At 40.1% G+C, this 21,366-nt stretch overlaps 1 long non-coding RNA gene across 1 annotated transcript in view; it reads left to right on the forward strand.

The window, feature by feature from the left end:
- Positions 1–5,616: 5,616 nt before the first annotated feature.
- The window catches only part of LOC132540219 (uncharacterized), a 994,902-nt gene continuing 979,152 nt past the window's right edge, over positions 5,617–21,366 (forward strand). Inside the window, exon 1 of the long non-coding RNA XR_009551426.1 lies at positions 5,617–5,847. This is a non-coding gene — a long non-coding RNA (uncharacterized LOC132540219). The remainder of the gene's footprint in view (positions 5,848–21,366) is intronic.

Consider the following 21,366-nt stretch of genomic DNA (forward strand, 5'->3'; position numbering starts at 1 on the left):
AATGTATTCCTTCTGCAGTGCATGTTCAATATATATTAAATAAATTTGTTGGATGAGCAAATATACCATAAGAATGAGCCTTATTATTATTATTATTTTAAACAGTTGAACTGTTTAAAACCTCTTCAATTTTCTGTTCCACATTTGCTTCCAGTCTGAGGAAGTCCCCACAGGCTAGGTTCCCAGAATCTTTTTCTCTTAAAGCGTTAGTTTTGGCCCACTGAACCTAACAAAGGAATGAGATTAAGATGCTGTTGATTTACAGTGGCTTTACTTCCTGTCCAATCAAGTTAAAATTTTCACGAGCCCAATGAGTAGTCAGAACTCCCAGGGTCTTTCTTAGAGTCAGAGGGAGACTGTGAGGAAGTAACACTATAAATATCTCTGTATCTACTGGACAGTTGATGACTTTTTGTGAATCTGAATCTTATTAGTTTCTTTTTTTATAATTACCTTTATTTTTTTTACTGGATAGAGACCGCCAGAAATTGAGAGGGAAGTAGGTGATAGAGAGGGAGAGACAGAGATACACCTGCTGCACTCCTTCACCACTCACAAAGCTTTTTCCCTGCAGGTGGGCCCCCAGGGGCCCAAACCTGGGTCCTTGTGCATTGTAACATATGTGCCTAACCATGTATGCCACCACCTGGCCCCATTTAGGGTTTTATAGTTTGCAAGAATAGCTATGCAATATAGTGCAACTATTTAAATCTATTTTGTATATCTGTATTAATAAAATCAGAGTTATTCAAGTGTGTATGATAAGTAAATTATAATATGAAAAGGATTTATTTATCCAAAAGATCTTTGTGAGCGTCTAAAGGAAAGTGAATTCTGTGTGCAGATGTTCTGTGTACATATTTGTTTTTCAAAAACAGATTAATAGACTTGACTCACTGCTTAATGAGCTGTACAAGAGTTTTAAATGTATATAATTCTTTTTGCCTCAAGAAAACTACATCTACATTTTTTCTCTTTCTGATAATAGCAGAAAATTCTAGGTAAATTTTATGAAAGTGTGTAAAATCAAATGTCCATACTTGTGATTCTCTGTCTTGTTACTCTGAATCCCACCATCTATCAATCTCAGTTTCATCCTGATAGATAAAAATATATTTTTACTCCGTAAGAAAAGTTTACATGCTGACAGAGTCAGTTATGTCTTTCATGAACTTTAACTTTTTAGGATATCGGATACTGTAGTGGAAAAAAAAGAGTGCTATTAGGAATGAATTGTATGGTTCTGGTTTGAATATACAAATAAATGAAAATGGCCTTAGATACTTGATATATAAGACACCATGATACTTTTCAAAAGTTTTCTATAAAATTTCACCATGTGGATTGCATATAATGTTAGTAGTTCCATAACTGAAGAAAGCAAAAATTGCAAACTTTGGTGAGTGACCTGTTGCCTGCTCTGTTATTGCTCCCAATATGCTATTATATTAAGAACAATTGCTATTCAAGGTGCTAGCAGATGTTTGCTCTATGTAAATTTCAAATTATCTCCATTTACCACCCCTTATTCCCATTACAGTTCTTCAAATAAAGTTGTCTTATCTTTGATGGTACATTTTTCTGGTAGTCCATAAGCTTCTTAAGACATCTTTTCAATCACAGAGCCACCTACTCCACTATGATTTTTGAAACTGCCTGGTCCCTTCTTCCCTTCACAGGGATAGACCAAGCAATGAATTGAGTAATGATTAACTGTATCATTGATGGAAAATCAGGTTAAGGTTGTTGAGATGATACATGTAGCTTCAAACAAGTCTATTTCCTGGACATCTGTAATTAGAACCAAGGGAAAACAAGTTGTGTGACTAGAAGTCAACAAATAGACTCAAATTAGGAGTGATCAAATGCAACTCTGTGTAGTGGAGATGGCAAAGAAGGCAAAGTAGGCACAAAGAACAATCACAAGAAAGGGAAAAATGGAGAAAGATTCCCTTTCCTTTTCCTAGTCCGACCTTTTTTCTTTCTTTCCTTCCTTCCTTCCTTCCTTCCTTCCTTCCTTCCTTCCCTCCCTCCATTCTCTTCCTCCCATTCTTTCTTTTTTTTTTTTGCCATTCCTGTTGGTCATTTCTTTGATATGAAGGGAAAGGTGGGGGGAAGATAGAAAGAGAGAGAGAGAGAGAGAAAGAGAGAGAGAGAGAGAGAGAGAGAGAGAGAGAGAACACCTGCATCACTGCCCAATCACTTGTGAAGCTTTCTCTGTCTAGAAGGAGCAGGACTTGAACCCAGGTTCTTTTGCATTCTACTAAGTAAGCCACCACCCAACCTCCCTATCTTTGATTTCTGTGAATCATCTCTGTATCTCATAATTCTTCTTTTTTTTTCTTAAACTAGTCAGGAACCACTGTGTTTTGAACATCTTCATGTTTCATGAATTCAGAAGAGATTTGTGGACTGACTTCCTTCATTGAACTATATGTTCTAGGACTAGGGATCATACCTCCTACTTCTTTTAGAAGCCCTCATAACTTCACTTGGGGGTCTGCCTTCACCTACTGTGGTCAACAGCAATTAGGGAGGGATGTAGTTTGGGCTGAGACCAGAGGCTTCTCTTTAGCATCTAATCTCTCTGGGAACCATCTCAGCTTCTCTGAGCTGCCCAGTTTCCATAGGGGAGTCTTCGAGAACAATGTCCCACTAGATGTTCTCACGCTTCTCAATGACAAGTTTACATGTGAGCATATTATATGTAATTTTTAACTAGAATTTTGATGGGAATCTTCAGCAGACGTCTTCTGATGACTTTGGTGCCAGCTGCCAATTATCAAAACTTTGTTTTGAATAGATTTAGTTACACTGTATGCAGAAGCCAACTTTCATTTATTATATTTTGTGTTTTGTAGTAGTTTTGGCTTTTGGTTTGTCGAGTTTGATATTTGGAAAAACCATGCCCTTGCCCTTGGAAAATCTTACAATTCATTTAATCCCTGTCGCCAGCCATCAACCTCTGGCTGCTCTTTTCACTAGAGTGACTACACTTTCTTTAGTGTCTTAGTTAGCTGGGAATCATGGACTCTATATCTAGGTTTTGAGGCTTTGTTAGGAGGTGGACCACCCAAAATGGAATTAAGGAGTCATATGAGAAAGGGAAGGTCTTAACCAAGTAATGATGCTGAAGGGTTGACATTCATCCCTCTTAGGGTCTCTGGACACATTCGAAGTAAAGCATGCTGAGGTGTTACTCATTGCATTGAATAGGCTGGGAATCAGCAGATGCAGTATCAGTTGGTATGAACTGAGAGAGCCCCACCCTAGAGGTTCCAGAACTAGGGGAGCTATGGCCTTTATAGAAGAAGCGGGAGGTTCCTGCTGTCTGAGGGTTTAAGAAGGCAATAGATAGTTATTTGGCAATTGGACTGACTTTGAAAATCCCATTGTTAGGATTTGCTGTATCATACATGACCTCACAATAATTTTTCCTTTGATATATATCTTATAAAGTAATGCCACCAGTTGCTTCTGTTCTCCAGGTCTAAGATTTTAGGAGAGTCAACATTTTAAAGACTCAGCCTATGGTCTGTGCATTAAAAAGTTTAAGGCATTCAATTTCCCCCTCTCATATTAATTAAATAGTGATTTATATGACTACAAGTTAATAGAAGTGTACATAAACACCATTTCTACCACCAGAAGTCTGTGTCCCATCTCACCCCCCCAACTTCAAGTTTTAAGGCTATTCTGTCAGTATACAATCATATTGAGATAGTAGATTAGTGATTTCCAGACTATAGAACATATAACAATTACCCGAAGACCTTGTGACAACATGAATTTCTAAATCCTATCCCAGAGTTTTTATTCTGCTTATCTACTCCTGATCCCAATAATTTATATTTGCAATATATTCCAAAGTAATATTATTGGTTTCAATTGGGGCCACTAGGAGTCCAGCAGAGGAACTTCCCCTACTCAGACTTTGTTCTATTTAGGTCCTCAGTTGGTTAGTGGAAGTTTCTTCAGTGTGATCAAGACTGGATTTAAACCTCAATCAAATACATGGCAAAGCAGCACACTATCCAAGTGAGCTATTTCTGAGCCCTGTTTATAGATATTTTTAATCTTATAGCCAATCCAAATCACCCTCCATATGATGACTCATATGCAGTTTGTATTTTCTGGATTAGGAGAGAAATGGTGAAGTTGCTTCCAATTTACTAAGAATTTCACTGACATTCAACCTACTATACACTTTACTGGTCCACTGTTGGGCTGGGGCTATGCAAATGTTGTAGTTTTCTTCCTCCTATATTTTGGCCTTCTTTTCCTTGAGATTTTTCAGACTATTTCTTTCCTGTCCTTTACCTCTACTGTGACCTGTCTATACATCCCTATCACCTATTCATGGAGGTAGAAACTCATTTCTTTATCCATGCAATTTACTAGTCAAATATTTACTGAGTGCTTTTTGCCAGAATTTAGGCTTCAATAACAAATGAGTCCACATGAGTAATCATAGTGGGTCAGTCATTTAAGCCTTTATGTAAATAAGTGTCAAGATCAGTACATTTAAAGAGTGGGAGCCACACCTAATGGCAGAATATCTACATAGCAGTTACTCAATAAATAGTTAATGACCCAGAGAATTGCTTAGTGTAAGTAATAGGCTATTCAAAGCCAGATGGACCTGGGTTCAAATACTAGAATATCAGTGATTACCTGTGTAATCTGAAATGTCAGTTGTTGATTTGATATTTCTCCTGCCAGCCCCAGGTTACACATTTCACTTCATTTCATTTTATTTCACTTTTCCTTTACTTTACCTTACCTTACTTTACATAAAGACAAAGAAAGAGAATGAGAGAAATATCTCAGCACCCAGCCTTCCTTCAGTGTATCAGGGACCAGTTTTAAACCTGAGTTGTGCACATGGCAAAGAATGCACTCTCCAAGTGAGCTATTTTGGTGACCAGAACACATTTTATTTTATGATCCAAGGTTCAGTTTTGGGACACATTTACTACCCCATTCAAGTTAATCCCCCACCTTTTGACTGTGAGAACCCAGGGCGCCTCTGTCTGCACATATATAGCTGGAATTACATTTATGTCTCTAGTCAATTTTTTAAGTTCTTTGAGAAATAGAAATAAATATTTTTTCTGTTTCTTCTTTTTTTATTTTTTAAATTTTTTATTTAAGAAAGGATTAATGAACAAAAACATAAGGTAGGAGGGGTACAACTCCACACAATTCCCAACACCCAATCTCCATAACCCACCCCCTCCCATGATAGCTTTCCCATTCTCTAGCCCTCTGGGAGCATGGACCCAGGGTCGTTGAGGGTTGCAGAAGGTAGAAGGTCTGGCTTCTGTAATTGCTTCCCCGCTGAACATGGGCATTGACTGGTCGGTCCATACTCCCAGTCTGCCTCTCTCTTTCCCTAGTAAGGTGTGTCTCTGGGGAAGCTGAGCTCCAGGACACATTGGTGGGGTCTTCAATCCAGGAAAGCCTGGCCAGCATCCTGGTGGCATCTGGAACCTGGTGATTGAAAAGAGAGTTAACATATGAAGCCAAACAATTTGTTGAGCAATCATGGATCCCAAGCTTGGAATAGTGGAGAGGAAGTGTTAGGGAGGTACTCACTGCAAACTCTAGTGTACTACTGCTTTCAGGTATATATTTTGCAGTAGTTTATGGATACGTGTGCACATAAGCTCTCTCTCACAGAAACTGGTGTATATCTAGGTTATGGGACTTTGTTAGAAAGTGAACTACCTGAGATGAAATTAGAGTGCACTATAAAAGGAAAGGTCTCACCCGAGTAATGAAGCTGAAGGGTTGTCATTCCACACGTGAAGTCTCTGGACACAGTCTGAGGTGAAGCATGTTGAGGTGGCAATAGTTGCATTGGTTAGGTTGTGATCGGCGGATGCAGTATTATTTGGTTTGGATTGGGAGATGCATACGGGAAAGTGGGCCCTATCCAAGGGTTCCAGGACTGGGGGAAGTAGGGGCTCTATAGTGGAGATGTGAGGTTCCTGCTGTCTTAGGGTTCAAAAAGACAATCGATAGTTAATGTTATCATCACATTATTTGTTAATTGGGTTAACTTTGAAATCTGTTTCTTCTTCTATTCTACAGTAGCAGACACAGTGGCCAGTTGATGTCTAAACTGGTCCCAGTGGCATTCGATCATGTTATCCCTTTTCCTTGCCCCATTTCCATTTCCTATTCACTTTGCACTCATCACTGGTTGTTTGAAAGCACTGCTGAGACCTAAATTAAGCATCCAACCTTCCTAACTAAAGCATATGATCTCCAAGGATGAGGCCCCCATCTTCTCTTCCTTGTTTATCACTGCAGATGACCCATGCTCTGCTCTGGTCTGTGTAAATGTCTTCTGTCCATATTGTTGACTAAGTGTTGAGCAAGTAACTCTCCAAATGTTAAATCCTTTTAGGAGGTCAGCAAAATCCCTATTCTGCCATTTTCCTTGTTCTTTGAGGACAAAAGAATCCCCCTAGAATTCCTTCTGTGTTGTTCTCTTGCCATCAGCCCCAGATGACCTCCTTGAAGGCACAGACTCTGTAGGTAAAAGGTATTTGTTCATCTTTATGAATGTCAGTCTCTTGACATTCATGGTAAATAGACAAGTTCTCAGTCTCTTGACATTCATTGCAAATAGACAAACCCTTCAGTAAATGACAATGGTCCCCAGCATCACATTAAAAACTCTTGGGGATAAACATTCAAGGGTAGTCACGGTTCAGATTCAACTTTCAAAGGCTTTGTAATGTGCTTGCCTACAAATAAATAAATAAATAAATAAATAAATCCCGCATACTGTCACCTGTTACAGCCTCAACAGCATTTTTAGAGCCCTCATCTATATTTAAACCTGCTCTTGCTTAGTCAGGAGCAGAGATGTTGCCTGGCAGCATTTCCAAATAGCAAGGAAGCCACGACAGCTCTCAGTGTAAGAAGCACAGCTCATAGGGCTGCCGCTTTGGTATTCACTACTGAGTTGGTTTGCCAAGTGATACTGGTCTAGGTTACCATCTGAGTTGCCATTTCCATTTTGATGGTCTTTTTCTTCAATCCTCAGCCAACTCCAGGGCTTTGGGGCTCTCAGTAAGTCATTTACATGTCAATCCATTCATTATTCATCACTTAATTGACAAATATTTAGTGGGTACTTTCTGAGACATGAGCGCCTGCTGCAATTTTAGAAGTAGATCGGTATATAGCTATGAGCACTGTTGGAGGATGGGCCCACTGTCCCAGAAAGTTCAGGCCATTGTTTCCATGAGGTCTGAGCGGGTTGACCTCTAGTTCTCCCTTTGGATCAAGACAAGGGCAGGTTCTCCTAACCTCCTGAACTAATGATGCATGGCTTCTCCGGAATGGGGGCTACCTTCCTGCACATGCCCCTCCTCTCCCCTTAAAACAAAGAACATGAATGACTGTACATTGTGTTTGGCCAAACTTGAAAATCCACTGCAGACTCCTGTTACTCAACCCCCCCCCCCCAACCCTGAGGTGCCTGTAATTTACCCCCAGGGAAATATGCATTGTGAAGCTTGTGGTCAAACCTTGTATGGTAACTTTCTAATTGTGATCAAATAGTTTGCAGGTCAAAATGTGAGTATGCATTGTGTCACTTTGTGTTTGGGTACAATTTGCCTGCTGTCTCTCTCTCAATAAACGAGTCGCTCACTTTTCCAAGGCTACTCCCAGAGCTGAATGACTCTGTGATTCTCATTTCTCCACACACATTACCCCCAACATGCAGGGTTACCCTGGACTCCTGAGGGGCCACTCTGACCCTCACCACCAGTGGCCAGGGGAACTGGGGACCCAGAGTGACAGCCTGCAGAGCATAAACTCTGAAACCCAAGTTCCTAGATTTCAGAAGCAGATATTCCACTTAATAGATACAAGACTCTGGGACCACTTACATAGCCTTTATCTACCTCAGTTTCCCCATGAGCCAGCAAAAGATTGTTTAAAGGTTGTTATGAAAATGAAGGGTTATCATCATCGAAGATGATTACAGTTGGTCCATAACACTGGCTGTTAGTATGACAACTATGTCCCTGTCCCTGACAAAGCCCAGAAGATAAAACAGTGAATGAACTTTTTAATGTTCTTGCTTAGTGTCTAGTGAGATAGATTAATAAAGCAATAATGCTGATTATATGCAGTAGTGACAAATGAGGAGAGTGACATAGGAAAGGACTATGCAAGCATAATCAGAAAAGAACCTGTCCCACTTGAGGATGGAGTTCTACTTATACATTCTTTGTAAACATTTGCTATGTGGGGGGTGTACCCTCATTAGAGCAATGCACAAGTTGGAGGGAGTAGCAGAATTGACAAGAGCACTATAATTGATCTTCTGAGTAATGTGAAAAACTTTTAGTTTGTGTTCATTTGGGAGTAGGAATTCACTGAAGGATTTAAAACAGGTGGGGTGCCTGGTGTTTGATTTGTGTTTGAATTGAGTGCCCTGGCTGCATCCAAGTAAATATATTAGGAAGATGTTGGGACAAAAACTGTTTTAGTGACCTCTTCAATAACCAAAGCCAAAAACGAAAGTAGATTGGACTGCAGCGGTGGAGGTAGAGATGGGTTAAATAGGTAGACTCTTCTATTTCTCCTATGCCAGCGGTGCTTGTGTTATCTTTTCTTTCTTTTTTCTTCTTTCTTTCTTTCTTTCTTTCTTCCTTCCTTCCTTCCTTCCTCTCTCTCTCTCTCTCTCTCTCTCTCTCTCTCTCTTTCTTTTCTTTTCTTTTTGCCATAGGGTTATAGCTGGGGCTCAGTGCTCACTATATCCAGGATGAATCCACCACTCCTGGCAACCTGGCAGCCTGGCATCTTGGCAGCCTTTTTTTCTTTTCTTTTTTTTTTTTTTTGAGAAGACAGAAATTAAGATGGGAAAGAAATAGAAAAGAAGAAGGTGGTGCATTGGGTTAAGCGCATATAGTATGAAGTGCAAGGACCTGTGCAAGGATTTAGGTTAGAGCCCCAGGTGCCCAGCCTGCAGGGGATTCACTTCACAAACAGTGAAGCAGGTCTGCAGGTGTCTCTCTTTCTCTCTCCCTCTGTATCTTCTCTCCTCTCTCAATTCCTTTCTGTCCTATCAAAATAATAATAATAATACTTTTTTTTTCCTCCTCCAGGGTTATTGCTGGGCTCGGTGCCTGCACCATGAATCCACCGCTCCTGGAGGCCTTTCTTTTTTTTCCCCCTTTTGTTGCCCTTGTTATAGCTTCATTGTGGTTATTATTATTATTGCCCTTGTTGACGCAATTCGTTGTTGGATAGGACAGAGAGAAATGGAGAGAGGAGGGGAAGACAGAGAAGGGGAGAGAAAGATAGACACCTGCAGACCTGCTTCACTGCCCGTGAAGCGACACCCCTGCAGGTGGGGAGCCGGGGGCTCGAACCGGGATCCTTACGCCGGTTCCTGCGCTTTGCGCCACATGCGCTTAACCCACTGCGCCACCGCCCGACCCCCAATAATACTTTTAAAAAGCCACCGGAAGCAGTGGATTTATAATGCAGGCACCGAACTCCAATGATAACCCTAGAGGCAAAAGGAAAAAAAGAAAGAAAGAAAGAAAGAAAGAAAGAAAGAAAGAAAGAAAGAAAGAAAGAAAGAAAGAAAGAAAGAAAAGAAGGAAGGAAAGAAAGGGAGAAAGAAAGAGAAAGGAAGGAAGAAAATGGGGAAAAAGTGAGAGAAGAGAGATACCTGCAACTCTGTTTCACCATTCCTGAAACTTCTCCCCTGAAGGTAGGAACTGGGGACTTAGACCTGGATCCTTGTGCATAAGAACATGTGTGTTCAGCCAGGTACTCTACCAAGTTTCCCCTGTGGTGTTTGTATATGTAAACTTCTTACTGGATTCTAAATATGACCACATAGCCTAACAGGAGAATCAGGCCACCAGCTCATGTTAAAATGGAGAAATTAGTTGCTATTGGGTTGTTGGAAAAGCCATGATGTATTTTTCTGATTTTCTGTGCAAAAATGCATCATAAATTTATGGCTTTTCCAACAAGACATGTCTCTGGTAGTGCTGAGAAACAATAGGAAAAAAATAGAGGAACAGTGAAAGAAATGACAAATTCTATTCTCATTAGATTAAAAGTATTCCAACTAAGAGTGTTGGCCTCTACTCTTGTGAGAATGGATAAGATTTGTGGGTGATGTATGGGTCCTCTGGTGCCTGCAGTGAAAAAGCTGGTCTCCCTGAACAAGGAAAGGCTTTGCATTTGTCAGAAAGCAGACCTTGACTGTAGCTTCCTGGGCCTGCACTGACAGTTTTCAGATAGGAAACTTTCAAAAGCAAGGGTTTGAAAACTGGGACTGAGCCAGAGTGCCTGATGCAGCAAGCAACATTTGGAATTAGATTAGAATCTTCCCATTCACTGCTAGGAAACAGACAGGATAACAGCTCTTACAGTAGAAGAGACTGAAATGACAAGACAGAGAAAGGATAAAAGAGCATGAGTCTTGTTGAGCACAATTGCATTAGGAGTTTTTTTTTTTTCCTTTATTCCTGTCTGGTGCTTAATTTATTGTCATGATGGCATTGGGTTTTTTGGGCTTTGTTTATTTGTTTTTTTCCACCAAGGTTATTGCTGGGGTTTGGTACCTGACACAAAAATTCACCACTTGTAGTGGCCATCCCCCACCAATATACATTTTTTCTTTTGTTTCATGAGATAGAGAGAAATTGAAAGAGGATTGGAAGATACACAGGGGGGAGGAGGAGAGGGAGAGAGAAAGACAAATGCCTTCAGAACTACTTCACCACTCCCTGCATGTGGAGACCAGGAATTTGAACCTATATCCTTGTATGTGGTAATATGTGCACTCAACCAGGTGTTGAGTGGCCCCTAGTTTCCTTATTTTATTTCTTTTTTTTTCAGATTCATTTTTTAATTTATTTAAAAAAGGAGACATTAACAAAACAATAGGATAAGAGGGGTAAAACTCCACACAATTCCTACCAGCAGATCTCCATATCCATCCCCTTCCCTGATAGCTTTCCTATTCTTTATCCCTCTGGGAGTATGGACACAAGGTCATTGTAGGATGCAGAAGGTGGAAGGTCTGGCTTCTGCAATTGCTTCCCCACTAAACGTGGACATTGACTGGTCAATCCATACCCCCAGCATGCCTCTCTCATTCCATAGTGGAGTGGGACTCGGGAGAAGTGGGGCTCCTGTCAGGCTGTGCCCTGGAGGAGAGAGAGGAGATCTGGAGCGGAGAGGGAACACAAATCTTTAATCATGCGGGCACCTCAGAGTTGGGTGAGAGCGCAGCAGTTCAGGCCACATGGAGCTACCAAAATGGCCGCCTCCCGATATGCACAACACCCTTCCCTGCCTTCAGTCACCCATGTGAAAAGTGGGCAAGAGAGAGAAAGGCAGAGGCAGGAGGGCTTTATAGGGCAAAAACCCGGAATTGATGACTCAGGACAGGATTGGTTGGGAAAGGCACTCTGGGAATATCGTTTTAACTCTCATGGGAATTTACAGTACCTTGAGGGGACAACATGGTGGAACAAAGCACTCAGGGAACATCGTTTCAACTCTCATGGGAATTTACAATGCCTTGATGGGACAACATGGTGGATGTGACCCAGCAAGCTCCAGGACACATTGGTGGGGTTGTCTGTCCAGGGAAGTCTGTTTGACATTATGCTAGCATCTGGAACCTGGTGGCTGAAAAGAGAGTTAACATACAAAGCCAAATGAATTGTTGAACAATCATGGACCTAAAGGATGGAATAGTGCAAATGAAGTGTTGGGGGGGGGCGTCCTCCATTTCGTAGATATCGAGTAGGCATATTTTAGTTATATTTCAAAGGGCCTGTAGCTATACTAGCTTTTTTTATTCTCTGAGCCTGAAATCTGATATGCAGGTGGATCCAAGTTATTGTCTGGGGAGATGATGTCATGGCTAGAAAAGGGACAGAAAATTGGATCAGGGAAGAGAGTAGCTCCCTAATATGGGAAAGGGGTATAAATATTGTTGACTATAAACCCCATCAATTTGATTTGGTCTAGGGCCCATATTCAGCTTAGGAGTATATGTGACCTCTGCATCCCTGTAGATCTGAGCTCACATTCTGTGATCATGAGTAGGAACATTATGTTGCCACAATATAAGGACCCATCTTCCTCAGGTGTAGCATAGAGTATGTTGTCCATCTTCTCTTTGTAGGATGGAACATTCTCTACTGTTGTTGATCCAAGTTGAGGGAAAGGCCCTATGTGGGGCCCACAAAGGGAACTTTTTTGTTGTTCCTGATAGAGATGACTGGTAACAATGGAGAGAGGAATTTATTTGAGGTCTAGGCCCATCATGTTTGTTTCAGAATCTCAGAACTCCCCTAATAGTGCCCCAGCTGATGGAGTGGCCTCACAGTGACTAAAGAGTCATCATTAAAGTATGCCAGTTTCTTGCCCTTATTCAGCTGTTGGTATGCTTCTAAAAACCCCTTCTGTTTCATTAGTTTAATCCCCCCTGCTTAACACTATTCTATTTACATAACCACTTCATTCTATTTGCATACCCGCTGTTAGCAAGCACCACCCTCCCTCCAGGGCATTGGTTCAATCCCCACTGGTTCATGATATGTTTTTGCTCCACCCTCTCTCCTTGTCATACCCTGATTTTCACCAGTCACTTTTCTCTCCACCCTCTCTGCGTCGCATCCTGTTCCCACCCTACTGGGCTAGTATATTTATAAGGACAAGATTGTTTGTAGTTTAGTTTAGCTTAGCTCGGCTTAGATTGTGCTGCGTTCTGCATGAATAAAGAGATACTGCCTACAACCCAACCATGAGTCCCTGGTCGTCTGTTACCCACCCGTGAAGCCAGCCCGGCGAAAACAAGATTCAGCTTTTGCAGTCCTTGCTTTGCTAAGGTTAGCTTTGGAGTGAGTGAGAGAACTGTAATAGGAAGTAGGTGAGGAGGGTATCTAATTCTAATTAGATACTATTTCATTAAGAACTTTATACTGACTCATTGCTTACTCTTGTGTACTTTTGCTTTCAGGTATATATTTTGTCCTAGTTTATGGATATGTGTGAACATATGCTCTATCTCATGGGACCTGGTCTATATCTAGGTTTGGGGACTTTGTTAGAAATTAAACCACCTGGAATGGTATTAGAGAATAATATGAAAGGAAAGGTCTCACCCGAGTAATGAAGCTGAAGGGTTGTCATTCCACACCTGAAGTCTCTGAACACAGTCAGAAGTGAAGCATGCTGAGGTGGTACTCCTTGAGTTGATTTCAATGGAGGGATCAATGGAGGCAATATTATTTGATATGAATTGAGAGAAGCATGCAGGAAAGTGTGCCCCACCCTAAGGTTCCAGGACTGGGGTAAATATAAGCTCTATAGTGGAAATGTGAGATTCCTGCTGTCTTAGGGTTCAAGAAGACAATAGATTGTTATTGTTATAATCATGTTATTTGGCAATTGTGTTAACTTTTAAAAAATCCCTTTGTTAAAATTTGCTGTATAATACCCAACATCACTATAATTTATGTCCTTTGACATTATTTGTGTATAGCTGTGCCACTGGTTGCTTCTGTTCTCCCTAGTCCAGGCTTTTGAGAGAGTAAATATACAAAAGACTGAGCCTATGTATTAAAAAGACTCAATCTGTGCTTTAAAAAGTTTGAGACATACAGTCAATTTTCCCCTCTCATATTAGTTAAATAGTGATTTATATGACTACAAAATAATAGGAGTGTACATAAACACCATTCCCACCACCAAAAGACTGTGTCCCACCCCACCCCCTATCCACCCACCCCTGACACCCTGGGAAGCCAAATATCCACCTTCACCCTCAACCCAGAGTTTTTACTTTGGAGCCCTACTCCAGATTTAGTTAAATCATGCTTTTAGTTTCCCTTTCTGTTCTTCTTACTCAACTTCTGTTGATGAGTAGGATCATCCCATACTCATCTTTATTTTATGACTTAGCTCACTGCACAGAATTCCTTCTAGCTCTGTCCAAGATGGGTCAGAGAAGGTGGGCTCATTGTTCTTGATAGCTGCATAGTATTCCATTGTGTATATATACCACAGCTTTCTCAGCCACTCATCTGTTGTTGGGCACCTGAGTTGCTTCCAGGTTTTAGCTATTATGAATTGTGCTGCTGTGAACATAGGTGTACACGTATCTTTTTGGTTGGGACTTATAGGGTCTGTGGGGTATATCCTTAGGAGAGGAATTACTGGATCATATGGAAGGTCCATGTTTAGCCTTGTGAGAGTTCTCCAGACTGTTCTCCAGAGAGGCTGGACCAATTTACATTCCTACCAGTAGTGCAGAAGGGTTTCTCTATCCCCACAGCCTCTCCAGCAATTGTTGCTGCTGTCCTTTTTGACTTATGCCATTCTCACAGGGGTGAGGTGGTATCTCAATATTGTCTTTATTTGCATTTATCTGACAATCAGTGACCTGGAGCAATTTTTCATGTGTTTGCTAACCTTTTGTATCTCTTCTGTACTGAATGTTCTGTTCATATCCTCTGCCCATTTTTGGATGGGGTCATTTGCTTTTTTGTTGCTAAGGTTGCTGAGCTCTTTGTATATTTTGGTCATTAGTCTCTGATGTATGACATGTGGAGATCTTCTCCCATTCTGTGAGGGGTCTCCTTGACTGTGTAATAGTTTCTTTGGCTGTGAAGAAGCTTTTCAATTTGATGTAGCCCCATTGATTTGTTTCTACTTTAGTCTTCCTTGCAACTGAGTTTGTATCATCAAAGATGTCCTTGAGGTTTAGGTGGGAAAGTGTTCCAAAAATGTTTTCCTCTAAGTATTTGATAGTTTCTTGTCTAATATACATGTTCTTGATCCATTTGGAGTTTATATTTGTTTCTGGGGAGAGACAGTGGTTAGTTACATTCTTCTGCAAGTTTCAACCCAGTTTTCCCAGCACCATCATTGAAGAGAGCCTCCTTCTTCCATTTAATACTTTGAGTCCCCTTATTAAAGATTAGATGTCCATAGGTGTGAGGGTTTAATTCTGGGCTTTGAATTCTGTTCCACTGGTCTGCCTATTTTTTTTTCTAATACCAGACTGTTTTGATGATGATGGCCTAGTAACATAGTTTGAGATCTGGGAGTGTGATGCCTCCATTTCTGTTTCTTTTCCTCAAGATTGTTTTGGCAATTCTGGATGTTTTCTTTTTCCAGATAAATGATAGCATTTTATGTTCTATTCTCCTAAAGAAACTTGGTGGAAGTTTGATGAGTATTGGATTAAATTTATATAAGGCTCTGAAGAGAATATTCATTTTGATGATATTAATTCTTCCAATCTATGAGCATGGGATGTCTTTACATTTCTTGCTGTCATTTTCTATTTCCTTGAATAGTGACTCATAGTTTTCAGTATACAAGTCTTTCCCTTCTTTGATCAGCTTTATTCCTAGGTATTTTATTGATTTTGCTGCAACAGTGAATGGAAGTGATTTCTGGATGTCTTCTTCAGATTTAGTGTTTGAAAAAAGAAATGCCACTGATTTTTGTACATTGATTTTGTAGCCTCACACCTTGTTATATTGCCTAATAACTTCCAGTAGTTTTCTGCTGAATTTGTTAGATTTTTTCTACGTATACTATGATATCATCTGCAAATAGTGAGAGCTTGATTTCTTCCCTCCTAATCTGTATTCCTTTGATTTCTTTCTCTTGCCTGATTGCTATGTCAAGAACTTCCAATACTATGTTGAAAAGTAATGGTGATAGTAGACATCCCTGTCTAGTCACTGATCTGAGGGGGAATGCTTTCAGCTTTTGCCCATTGAGTATTATGTTGGCTGTAGGTTTGCTATATATGAACTCCACTATCTTACGGAATTTCCCATCTAATCCCATTTTTTCTAGTGTTTTGAGCATAAGTGTGTGTTGGATTTTGTCAAAGGTTTTCTCTGCATCTATTGAGATAATCACATGGTGTTTGGTTTGCTTTTATTGATATGGTGAATGACATTGAATGACTTACTTATGTTGAACCAGCCTTGCATTCCTGGAATAAATCCCACTTGGTCGTGATGAAGAATCTTTTTGATATAATGCTGTATCTGGTTGGCTAGGATCTTGTTTAATAATTTGGCGTCTGTGTTCATCAGATATATTGGTCTGTAGTTTTCCTTTGTGTGTGTGTGTGTGTCCCTATCTGCTTTTGGGATCAGGGTAATGTTGGCTTCATGGAAGGTGGAAAGAAATGTTCCTGTTTCTTCAGTCTTTTGGAAGAGCTTTAGAAGTATAGGTATTAGCTGTTTCCTTAAAGTTTTGTAGAATTCGTTTATGAAGCCATCTGGTCCAGGACTTTTGTTGTTGGGATTCTTAATAAATGTTTCAGTTTCTTTGTCTGTGCATTTAGGCTTTGTAGTTCTTCTTGGTTCAGTTTTGGAAGGATATATGTTTCCAGGAATTCCTCCATTTCTTCCAGATTCTCTAGCTTGGTGACATATAGTTCTTTATAGAAGTCTGACATGATTTTCTGGACTTCCATGGTGTCAATTGTGATATCTCCTCTATCGATTACAGTTCTATTTACTTGAATCTTCTTCCTTTTTTTTAGTGAGTCTGGATAGAGGTTTGTCAATCTTGTTTAATTTATCATAGAACCAACATTTGGTTTCATTGCTCTTTTGTATGGTTCTCTTGTTTTCAATGTTGTTTATTTTTGCTCTAATTTTATTGATTTCTGTCCTTCTAGTTGCTTTATGGCTCCCTTGTTCTTCCTCTAAATCCTTAAGATGTGCAGTAAGATAATTTATTTGAGCTTCTTATTGTTCTTTAATATGTGATTTTATGGCTATAAGTTTCCCTCTCAGTATTGCTTTACCTGTGTCCCAAATATTTTGATAACTTGTGTCTTCATTTTCATTTGTTTCCAGGAACACTTTAATTTCTTCTTTGAGTACCTCTCTGACCCAGTGGTTCTTAAGCAGTATGTTGTTTAGTTTCCATATTCTGTGACTTTTTCATTCAGGGCTCGATAGCTATCTTGCTATTCTCATCTGGCTTTTAGAGTTTGAGTGGAGAAATCTGCTGATAGTCTTATGTGTTTTCCCCTGCATGTTACTTTTTGTTTTTCTCGTGCAGCCTTTAGGATCCTTTCTTTATCCTTGCTTCTTTTCATTGTAACTATGATGTGACTGGGTGTCTTCAGGTCTGGGTTGATTCTGTTTGGGACTCTCTGGGCCTCTTGAATCTTAATGTCCTTTCTGTTGTTTATGTCTGGGAAGTTTTCTTCCATTATTTCCTCTAGAATTTTTACTTTCCCTTCCTCTTTTTTTTCCTATGATAGGCCAATTATACAAATGTTACTTCTTTTGAAGTCATCCCATATGTCTCTGTTGTTGTTTTCAGTTTCTCTCAATCTCTTTTTGTTCTCTTTTACCTCTTTATTTGTTTTCTTTAGCTCTTCCTCTGTCTGGCTAATTCTGTTTTCTGCTTCTGTTAATCTGCTTTCTCTTCCCTTGGCTTCTTTCTTCAGTTCAGTTATAGCTTGTTCTGCTAGTTGGCCTTTTAGCTCAGCTATTTCATCTTTCATTGTTCTAATTACCTTGAGGTAGCTAGTATTTTCCTTGAGGGTCTCCTCTGTTGTTTCCTTAATTCTGATTGTCCTTTCCTCCATAGTTGTTTTCATTTCTATGATTATTAGGTTTACTATTGCTTGCATACTTTTCTTATCTATGGTTACTTCTGACTGATTTGGAGTTTCTTCTGTGTTCCTGGCCTGATTCATTGTGGTAGAAGTTTTATTTGCTCTTGATTTAATCATTCTTTTATTGATGTGTTTTTTATTTTTCTGTTCTGTCATTCTTCAGTTGTTGTGTTTTGAGTACAAGTCACGCTATACTAAAGACCTTTATGATAACTGCAGTCACCAACCTCAGAGATTACAACAATAGTAACTGAAGCAAGGATTGATGCAGTTCAACCCATACCATTTAGCCAAACAACACCTCCAGTCCAAGAAAAAATGGCAACCAAACAAAAGAAAAAGAAAGAAGAAAGAGACAGGAAAAAAGGGAAAGCAAGAATAGAAAATTATGCAAATATACTTTCTACTATAAATTCTAGGGATAGAAATGGGAGAAAGTGAAGTAGAGAAGACACACACACAGAGTCCACCCCGAGTCAGATTTCTTCCCAAAAATAATTCACAAATTAGTATCAGTGAATAGAGAAAACAAAATAAGGAGGAAGGAAGAAAAAGTTTAACAAGAAAGGAATAAAGAAAGAAAGAAGAAAAAAGGAAGAGCAGTGAAAGGAAAGAGGTTTTGTTTTTGTTTTTTGTTTTTTTAAATAGCTAAGAGAAGGAAAAAAAGGAGAGAGGAGAGAAGAGGTAGAGAGCAACAAGGAAACAATTTCCTCTCACAAAGGTTAGGACATCCAGCAATGGAAAAAAAAAAAAAAAACAACAATGGTTAATTTTGGGCAACCTGAAGAAGGTGGATGGAAAAGAGATACGTGTATATAAGAATAATAGTAATACAATACATTACAATACAATACAACACAACACAACACAACACAACACAACACAACACAACACAACACAATACAATACAATACAATACAATACAATACAATACAATACAATACAATACAGTAGAAAACCCCTAACAGTCAGTCTGCAGCTTGGCCCGCCTGATTGGCTGCAGGTAGCATGAGGAAAGACAGCCAATTGTAAGAAGTATTAAAAAAAAAAAAAACCTTCCAGGGAGTCTTTCCCAGGCAAGAATGAGGCTCTGATTAGTCAGATATTTTGTCACTCTAACAGAGCTCCAGCCATTTAAAAAAAAAAAGAGGCACAAAGTACAAGGACTGGCTTTAGGATTCTGGTTGGAGCCCCCAGCTCCCCACCTGCAGGGGAGTGGCTTCACAGGTGGTGAAGCAGGTCTGCAAGTGTCTATCTTTCTCTTCCCCTTTCTGTCTTCCCCTCATCTTTCCATTTGTCTCTCTGTCCTATCCAACAACAATGACATCAATAATAACAACAATAATAATTAAAAACAAGGGCAACCAAAAGGGAAACTAAATATAAAAAAATTTAAAAAGAGAGAGAGAATTTAATGGAAGAGGTTTGGAATGACACTCTTGGTGAATCAGGAATCTTGGTAAAAGAAAATATCTCAGTGGGGAGCCTGCTAGGAGTGGCTGAGCTGCCCCTGGGGGCTGGTACTGGGGTGGGGGGGTGAGCTCAGAAATAATCAAAGGATTTTCCTTTGTCCCCCTACCTCAGTTTGTCAGCCCAAGAGAGAGTTATGGGAATGTATTTTGGTGTAACTCTGACCAGCCAATGTTCACCCTCCTACAGACAGCCCAGTATCCTACCCTATGCAGCGGATCCCAGGTTGCAAGCTGCTGCCTCTTGGAGCTCATGACAGCTGCGGCTCCAAAGTTGCCATCTTGGCTCCGTCCCGGTTTCCTTATTTCCAAATAAAGAAACTTGCAATGTTGAAAAGACCTGTTTAAGTAATGCAGAGTGGAAATATAGATCAGATTTAAACCTACTACCTTCAGATCCTCATTCATTCTCCTTTGACTGTGAGATGCATGTTTGTTACAGTCTGCCTGGTCCTTCTGGGTCAACAGGGCTTCCTATTAGGACTCTTTCATCCCTCTTGAAAGTGTGAAAAGCTGTTCCACCTTCTGCACCCCATAGTGATTCTGGGCCCATATTCCCAAAGAGATGAAGAATAGAAAAGCTTCCAGTAGAGGGAATGGGATGCGAAACTCTGGTGGTAGGAAATGTGTGGAATTTTACCCTTCTTATCCTATGGTTTTGTCGATATGTTCTATGTTTTCATTTTATAAATAAATTATATTTAAAAAATGGAAAGAAAAGCTATTCCTTTTGGAAGTAAAGAGAAAACCAGACAAATAAGAAGGGGGTAAAATCAACAATTCTATGTTTTTTCTATTGTCACTGGAGCTTCACTACTCCTGGTCAACGTTTTCAAATAGACAAATAAATGTACCACAGCACCAAACTTTCTCTACTGCTATGAGGCCTGGGCTAGAACCTGGATTGCATGCATGGTAAAGCAAACTTACTATCCAGGTAAGCTATTTTGTCAGCCCTGCTATTCTTTTTCATTTCCTCAGATAGCAGAGATTAAGGCTGCATGACAAAATACTGATCAAATAAGGAAGTTACTTGATAAGAAAGTAACAGCAATGTGCTCCTCTCTTAAGGATCACCTACCCAAGACCTATTCCCTTCCCTTGTGGTGGGGTGTGTTTTCAATTTCAGAAATATTTTTTGCTAAAGAAAGAAAGAAAGAAAGGGAAAAAGGAAGGAAGAAAGAAGAACATGAAGGAAGAAAGGAAGGAAGGAAGGAAGGAAGAAAGGGAGGGAGGGAGGGAGGGAGGGAGGGAGGGAGGGAGGGAGGAAGAAAAATGGATTGAAAATATCATCTATGGGAGAGAGCAGTGAAATTAGTGCCCTGTTCTCCTTCCCTCTGTGTAAAGATACTAATCCATGTGGTTCCATCAGACAGGCTGGGTTCTTGCCAGCCAGAGCTGCCTTCTCATCTCCCACCAAGATGAGACAAGGCAGATGTGTTAAATGCATTGTGGGTGACTCAGATGAAGGCACTGTGATCCCAGTGCTGTCACCACATAGGCTAGCCCTGAGTAGAAGCCACAGGTGCCCATAGCACTCTTCTGTGATTGAAGTCTGAGGTGCATGGTCCCTAGTTTTTCCCATTTAGCTGAAGACTTCCATAAAAAAAAGTTTTATAATTTATTCTGTGTATTTTAAAAATGTATTTTGGTTTTATTTTAATGAGAGAGAGAGAGAGAAGAGAGCAGAGTACTGCTTTGCTCTGGTTTATGGTGGTATGGGTTATTGAACCTGGGACTTTGTAGCCTCAGACTTGAAAATCTTTTTGCATATCCACTGTTTTATCTCCCCAGCCTTTTGTATATGTTTAAGAACACATTAAGAATTAAGTTTTCATGATAAAGTGAGGAAAGATTGTGTTGGGTAGTTGCTATCTCGGGACAAATAAAGGCCAATACTGAGGTTAGAAAAGACCATGACTCAAGTCAAGAAGACTTTTGCCTCCTTTGAGTTCTACATAGAACTTTCTTTACATTGACAACATGTGCTTCCCTGATGTAGCTCACTATCAATCTTTTATGCCTTGTGATCTGATCTAATGCCAGCTATTGGACCTCCTCTGGGAAGCACCTGCCATCAGGACACATGATTTTGTGTACGTTTGTAGAGACATGGTCCTCCTAAGGAACTATGAACCTCCTCTACCCCCTATGCAGTTCCATGTTAATAACTCCACAACACCTGGACACATGATGCCATAATGTCCCCAGGAAGAGATG

The sequence above is a fragment of the Erinaceus europaeus genome, chromosome 9 (assembly GCF_950295315.1).
Source record: "Erinaceus europaeus chromosome 9, mEriEur2.1, whole genome shotgun sequence".
Taxonomy (NCBI): domain Eukaryota; kingdom Metazoa; phylum Chordata; class Mammalia; order Eulipotyphla; family Erinaceidae; genus Erinaceus; species Erinaceus europaeus.